An 8,143-nucleotide genomic window follows, 5' to 3' on the forward strand; every position below is an offset into this window, starting at 1 on the left:
TAGGGAATCTACACCATTATGAGTGCTACTGTCCTTCTGCTCCTGACCACACCAGTTTAAGTCTCAAGGGATTAGTACCCTGCTTGTTCCATATATTGATTGAGCAGCTGTTGGTTCAGGAGAGCTGTACAGGCTGCTTTGTCAGCCACTCAGATCCAAGCTTTGCTAGTAATGGAGAAAGGATGACTTAAAGCAGATACTAAGACCAGTCTGGCTCAGCCTACCCATAGCCTGTAAATTTCAGCAGATTAAAATTCTTAGATGCACCATAAAAAAGGCTGGGCTATTTCTCTCTCAACAAGAGCTGTATCCCAGTCAAGGACAGAAAGTGACATCTTTCACTGGAGCCATTCCTGACAGTAGTTTCTTCCATGCTCACAGAGTAGATCTCTAGACTATATAGAATCATAGAATAGTTAGGGTTGGAAAGGACCTTAAGATCATCTAGTTCCAACCCCCTGCCATGGGCAGGGGCACCTCACACTAAACCATGTCACCCAAGGCTCTGTCCAGCCTGGCCTTGAACACTGCCAGGGATGGAGCATTCACAACTTCCCTGGGCAACCTATTCCAGTACCTCACCACCCTCACAGTAAAGAACTTCCTCCTTATATCCAATCTAAACTTCCCCTGGTTAAGTTTTAACCCATTACCCCTTGTCCTGTCACTACAGTCCTTAATGAGTATTCCATCTCCAGCATCCCTATAGACCCCCTTCAGATACTGGAAGGCTGCTATGAGGTCTCCACGCAGACTTCTCCAGGCTGAACAGCCCCAACTTTCTCAGCCTGTCTGCATACAGGAGGTGTTCCAGTCCCCTGATCATCCTCATGGCCTTCCTCTGGACGTGTTCCAACAGTTCCGTGTCCTTTTCATGTTGAGGACAACAGAACTGCACACAGTACTCCAAGTGAGGTCTCACGAGAGCAAAGGGGCAGGATCACCTCCTTCGACCTGCTGGTCACGCTCCTTTTGATGCAGCCCAGGATACGGTTGGCTTTCTGGGCTGCAAGCGCACACTGCCAGCTCATGCTCATTTTCTCATCAACCAACACCCCCAAGTCCTTCTCTGCAGGGCTGCTCTGAATCTCTTCTCTGCCCAACCTGTAGCTGTGCCTGGGATTGCCACGACCCAGGTGCAGGACCTTGCACTTGGCTTGGTTGAACTTCATGAGGTTGGCATTGGCCCCCCTCTCAAGCATATCGTGGTCCCTCTGGATGGCATCCCCTTCCCTCCAGCGTATCAACTGAACCACACAGCTTGGTGTCATCGGCAAACTTGCTGAGAGTGCACTCAATCCCACTGTCCATGTCACCGAGAAAGATATTGAACAAGACCAGTCCCAACACCAATCCCTGAGGGACTCCACTCATTACAAGAGCCTGCACTTTCCCAGATGAGTAGCCTTTCCCCACTACCCCTTTAAGATGCTTTTTTATGGCTACAAGTATTTTGTCCCTTATTTATACTGTAACTAAATCCTTACAACTTCTATGATGGGGTATTGTTATTAGCTAGGAAGCTTACGTTATCCTCACTGAAACTGCTATCGAACAACTGCTTTATCCAGAAAGTCACTTGTTTAAGCAAAGGTGAAAAGAAAGCTTACCATTCAGTTTTCCACTGTCCATCCTGTTTCCCTTTCCTAAGAAGGAAAAACCTGTTCAAGCATCCCTGCTATCTGCAGGCAGTGTACTAAGTGGCTTTGAAACCTCTGCACTGTAGCACACTTCCAGTGTGTGTGAGCTGCAATATTCTGAATCTGTCTCCAAGCTCTCCTTTACCTTGCAGCAAAAACTGGAGATCAATCCAAACAACACACAGCAACTTCAGTTTGAACAGCAGTCAGACATCACCGGTGATGTAACACTGATCCTCCATAAGCCCTGATAACCAGTGTCAGATGTGCTCCTGTGGTAGAGTTTAAAGCCTGGGGAGCTCTTACATTACCTAGCCTAACCCCCTGGTTCTTTTATCAGGACATTGCATTTCCCCTCAGCTATCTCTGAACACATCACATCTCCACAGAAGATATGCAAGTCCTTGTCTGTAACAATGAGAGCAAGAGAATTCACCACTCTCCTCTAACATCCTAGAGAATAACATATCCGGGCTCTTCTGGGCCGTCTGCCGTGGAAGAGGCAAGACCGAAAGCTGTGAGACGCAGCGGCAGAGGTTGGTCTGACAATGAGCAGCCTGGCTGGAGCACAGTGGCCGCTAGAGGGCATGGGTCAGAGCCCAGACGCCGCCGTCTGTCTGCCCAGCCAGGGGTGGCAAGCACCCCACAGGCAGCCCCAGCTCGCCCACCGGGGTAGGTCAGGACGTTTGCACCCTGCTTCCCGCCAGGCCATGCAATGCCAGCTCACCTTTATTCTGCCTTCTAGGCAGCTTTAGGATGACAGCCGGGTGGCAGAGTGCCACAACAGTGACATGGAAGACAGCCTCACAGCCGAGGCTGGGCCTCCTTGCTGGCATGTTCCCAGCCCACGCGCCCTCAGCTGCTGTGTTTCCCATGCAATGAATGTCCCCGTCCTATCCAAAACCTGACAGCCCTCTGGTCTTCCTTCCCCACAGAAGTCCACACATCCTTCATCCCTGTAAAGGCAATCTACTCTATCTGCCAGCATACCCTTGAGGAAAAAGTGTCCTGGATGTACACAAACACTATCCTCTGGGCCTGGTAGGATCCCCTCAAAGGGGTTATTTTATGATCTCACCCACAGCACTCACAAATTATATCTGAAGCTTTGAAAGGCAGCACCCCCCACCTCAAACACCAGCTAAACCTGGACACAATTTTGTTCTCCAAAGCATCAGCATCCAGCATCCTCACAGCCACACTCCATCCCCTTCCAACCCAAATTCATTCACAAGCACATGGCAAACCAGCCCTTTATTACCATTACTGCACTTAACAAGAAGCATCCTCAAGCACTGCTGACAACTGCTACTTGCATGAACCACCCTCCTTGAGCAAGTGCCTGCCCTTTGTGCTTGCTGACCCACCTGCCTGCCCATCACCTCTCTGGCACAACACTGTCATCACCACACTTTGACACCATGCCCAAGCACCTTGTAGCCTGGGAATCCCGGATTCCTTCAGTATAACCTCCGCAGGACTCGTCTGCCAACACAAGCTACATGTACCCACAGTTGTGCATTTCATCCCCTAAACTATAAGGGAAACTGTTGTTCAGCTCTTGCCAACACTTTCATCCTCCCTTTTCTACCCCACAACTACCAGTCTGCTGTCATGCCAACAAGATCCTGATTACAAAATACAGAGAAAAGAGGGAAGGACTTGAGCATACCCAAGCTTAAGCTTCTGCTAAAAAGACAAGACACAAACACTTTGGGAACTGACCAGAGAGGATGAGACTTTCTGGGGCAGGAGTTGCCTCATTTGAGGTATTACACAAGGAGCATTGCCCTCAGGTGGGACTTCCAGCCTGCCACATGATATACAGCAGCATATTCACTTCCTCCCTGACCTAACCTGCAGGCTCTACACTGGCAGCCGACGGGCTGATCCAGGTAAGAGAGGATTCATAATAGCTTTATTTGATATATGGCATGTCCCATGATCAGAATTGACAACTTGGATACAATAGCACTTCCCTGCAAGCACTCTCCAGTTTCCACCTTTGCCCTACTTCTGCAGATAGCACATTAAGGAAATAAGCACTAAGATGTAAAGCCACGTGCTTCCCGACTGACAACCCCTGAGTCTAACACAGCATCCCCACCTGCTACCTGCCAGGCACCATGCTGCCCTCCCCTCCCAGCCAAGAGCTGATCAAGTGAAATCTTGGCAGCAAGGGCCAAGAAAGGACACTGCTAGCATCAGGCTGCATGGTTATGCCAGGTGTGCACCAAGCAGGGGCAAAGACTGCACGGCCAGAACAGCAGAGCAGGTAAGCACCAAGCACCCTGTTCTGCAGCAGCATGCCACACAAAGCACATTGCTATGAAAAATAGCAATGCTTTGCAACAGTACAGCACAGACCTCAACAAGTTCTGTGTGGAGACATTATGGCACCAAAAGCAGAATGCTTCCTCTTGCCCTGAAGCTCTGCTGACCTCAGGAAATTACACCCTCAAAGGCTTTCTGCTTTCCTAACCTTCAGGTAACCAAATCGCCCCATAAAACCTGGCTTGTGCTCATGCACACCCTGCCACAATTCCAAACAAGAATTTGAGGAGTGTGGTTGGTGTTGTTAAGGTGAGCATGCTACCAAACACACCAATTATTGTAACTGGAAGACAAGGTGCCAAATGACTGGTTGGAAATGGTGGAATTAAGATGACAGAGATGTCATTGGTAATTCAAGGAGTCACAGCAAAGGCCAGCTACCAAACTAAGAATGCCTGATAAAGCCCACCCGTAAGAAATGAACTCGCTTAGATGCCCAAGCCTTGTCTATCTCACTAACACCTCTTCTACTTGAGGTAAGGGGGTCTCTAGGTTTTGCATGCTAAGGGGCTGATCATGGCACCATTCTGCATGGGACAGATGTGGACAGCAAGGGGCAGTTATGGGGAAAGATAGCAGTCCCTCAAAAAAGGGACAGGAAGGAAAGATCTCGGTTGGACTCCAAATACACTTCAAGTAGGGGTCCTGCCATAATTTAGAATTTATATTGATCAAAAGCATTCTTGGAACAACTGAAACCTCAGGAGAGCTCAGATCTTCTCTTCAGCACTCTAGCATACTCCAATTCACCAAAATGCCACTTTTTCCCATGTAAAATGCTGTCACTAGCTCCCAAACTGGTTTGTGCTGTTCTACAGCAGATAGAGTGCTTTAGGAACCTCAGTCATGGATGGGAAGGAATCCTGGGAGCTACAGAAATTGAAGTGATTTTCTTCATGGGTTGCCACTCCCTTGGGCACAGCTCCTCAACCCTATCTTACAGAAGCAAACATACCAAAGTCCAAAGACAAACACGGGAATTACTACTGGATTTTGTGATAAACATGCTCAGGTGACAATAAACCAGAATAGGAAGCAGCTATCAAAGCTTTGATCCACTCCTTAAATGTGGCCCTGTTAAGCTACAGTAATGGGGATCTGTATCCATGGATTTAAGATTAATTTCTCCCAAGGAAGGAGATTTCTCCCAGGGGTAACTTTTTTCCTGGGGGAAAGGAGGGTGGGAAACCCTCCTCTTCATCATTCTCCCCCATACACCAAACACTTCATGTCACAATTTCTAGACCTTATACCATAGAAGACAAACAAACCCCATTTAGTTCTAGAAAGGGAAATGATCCCCAGATCACAGGCAGCCCAAGGTACTTCTTGGCTGGAAAACAGTCAGAGATTGCCAGCAGTTTCCTTGGTTCTGATCTCTTTCTCCTGATGAAAGCCATGACCATGAAAGTCACCTAGTTAGTGACATCTAGTTCTTACTGTGCTCTGCCAGCAGACAAAGGGAAACAGCTGCTCTGTCTCCTCTCTGCTCCCCCATCACAACTGCCTTTCATGGGGCTGTGATGGGAACACAGCCACGGGGCTACCAAGGAGAACCATGAGGCCAGACAGTGCCTTGTAAACATGGTTGGCAGAGCATGGCCTTGACCCCTAACTCCACCCATTAAATGTTGGCAGCCTGGTTCTGAGGCCACTTTCTAACATTGCCCAGCACAGGACCCTACCCTGAGAGCTCCCTGTTGTGCCCAAGCTGGGACAAAGCATTACCAGCCCCCAGACTCCGTGTCCTGGGCTCTTTGTCTTGACATGCAGAACCTAGAAGGAGCCACAGAAGAGACACCTAGTTTCTCTGCTGCCTGTGATGGAAGCAGAGCTAACCTAAACATGCAGTCCAGGTTCCATGGGGTCAGTAACTGATCACATTTGAGACCAGCCAGGAAAAAACCCTCTCACTGTGCAGAGCTACTTCTGGGGAAGGTTACCACATCATGCCATCTGAGTACAAAAGGAGGCCCCTCCACCCTGCAGCTGTTTGCTGTACCCAAGCGAAGAATGACACAGGCTTATGAAGCAGTGTCCTACATTCAGAAATAGCATATTCATAGGGAGACTGGCACTCAAGCAGCAAGAGCAAGCAGCAAGAGCAAGCAGCGCTGACCTGACATGCAATCCCCTGCCTGCATCTGCGCAGGGTGCAGCCAGAGCTCTGCGGAACAGGCACTCACATCCACAGCCTCTACTCCTGGGGGAGCTGCAGCAGTGAGGCACAGCAGCACTTAACAGTGCTCTTTGCAGACTGAGTTTGGATTTGGCTCCAGCAAGGGTGGCTTTGGAGCCCTGATGCTCTCCTCGAGACACAGGCTGCAGCTGGTGTCAGGCATCAGGTCCCTGCCAGCAGGGGTGAGGGCTCTGCCTTGTCCTCTTGCGCAAAGAAGTCTTTATCCACAGAAGTGTTCAGTGTGGCACTCTCAATGGTAATAAACCTGACTGTGATCAGGAAATCTTCCACTAGAAGAAGCATCAGACAGAGCAGCTCTATGTTACAATATAGTCTTGATTTCCTGTCAATTTGGTTCAATCCATGGTTAAACTGCAGCTCCTGGGATGGTAGAAACAACATGCTTCATTGTCTCCTACATGAGGACTACCCAATGCTTTTTCTACCAAAGAAAAACTCACAGAAATGAGGAGGGGAAAGCTCACAAAAATAAGTTTTGTTTCTGTCCTAGTCAGACTCCTATTCAATCCTACAGCACACAGCATGGCCATGCCCAGACACTCCACATTCAAGTGTTGACATTTTGTGTTCTACCTGTGCAGGAACTCCTCTCTCCCCAGCCCTGGCTCACAGCCGTCTCTTCCCCTTATTCAACACTGCTCCACTTCCTGCGCAGACAATGATGGCTCAGTGCAGCAAGAAGCTCTGCCACATCAGTACACAGGCTACACAGACAGCCTGACAGTGAGGCAGCTCTGTGGCTTCAGCACTCACGCTACTGCCCAAGTTCAACTTACATTATTTCATTATTACTCTCCCCTAAACATACTCCCTTTTAAATAATATCAAGCTATCTGAAACCAGAATCTGGTGCTATAATTAGATACCCCTCATGCACACATTGCTGGGTTACACAACACAGCTTGGAGCCCTGGGCACTGGGTGAAGCCATATTAGCATTTTATTCACATCACAAACAAACTCTTAAAGCAAAGCCTCTCGAGTGTTCTTGGTTATGAGCTGTAGTTCAGATCACAAGGCCATCTCAGAGCATGCAAACAGAGTTCCCTGGTCTGACAATAAACTAGAGATGAACTCCAGTCACTAGTGAGTGCCAGTCCACAGGGCTAGAATAGAGTTAACCAGAAGTAAAACCTCCAGCACACATACCAAAGGGATGCCTCGTCCTTAGTATCAATTGCTTGACCCCATTTATTGCACACAGCTTGTTAATGCAGACACAGGTAGTCACAGTCCTGTGCAAATCCCAATGCCAAGCACTACTGCCAGACCAAGAAATGTCTTTAATTCATTTAAAGGATCAGCTCAAATCAAAAGCCCAGCTCCAAACTCCAAGGCTTCACTGCTCAGCTTTCTCTTTCCAGCAGCAAGAAGGCAAGCTCCTGTCTGAATTTGCTCCTACATCAGCACCAGGAAGCTGTACTAACATTAATAAACTCTACAAATATTTCATATTACCCATTTTCAGCTCACTAACAAAATGACAGCTCCATCCTTTATAAAGGACTAGGGGTAAAGAAATGCCGTGCTGCAGCAGCGCGTGCTTTTCAGGAGGCCTATAGATCCTGGTGGCAGCAAGAGCCATATGGCATGCCCAAAGAGCAGCATAGAGAGCAGAGAGACAAGATCTGTGTGCAGCTCCCCCACCTACCTACTATGGTTTATAACCAAGTATTTGTGCATCTAAATCTCACTGAATGCAGCAGGATTAAAATACTTACTGGCTCTTTAAAAATCCAGCCCTGTGGCTGTCACTTCTACTGACTTTACTGGCAAGAGCCTAACTGGGTAGTATAGAGCCCAAGCCTTGCCAGCAGCACAGCCAACCTGTGCAGCTTGCAGCTCTTTTGGAATCTGCATCTGCCAAACAACAACATGAGGAAAAAAAACAAGTAGGTTCAACATTTCAAATGTGTCATTTCCCAAGATAACTATCAACTGTTAAGAACATTTATGTAATCAAAAAGCA

This window comes from Pezoporus flaviventris, unplaced genomic scaffold (assembly GCF_033815535.1).
Source record: "Pezoporus flaviventris isolate CSIRO_AGI_PZ_B2104156 unplaced genomic scaffold, CSIRO_AGI_Pfla_v1 ptg000036l, whole genome shotgun sequence".
Lineage (NCBI taxonomy): Eukaryota > Metazoa > Chordata > Aves > Psittaciformes > Psittacidae > Pezoporus > Pezoporus flaviventris.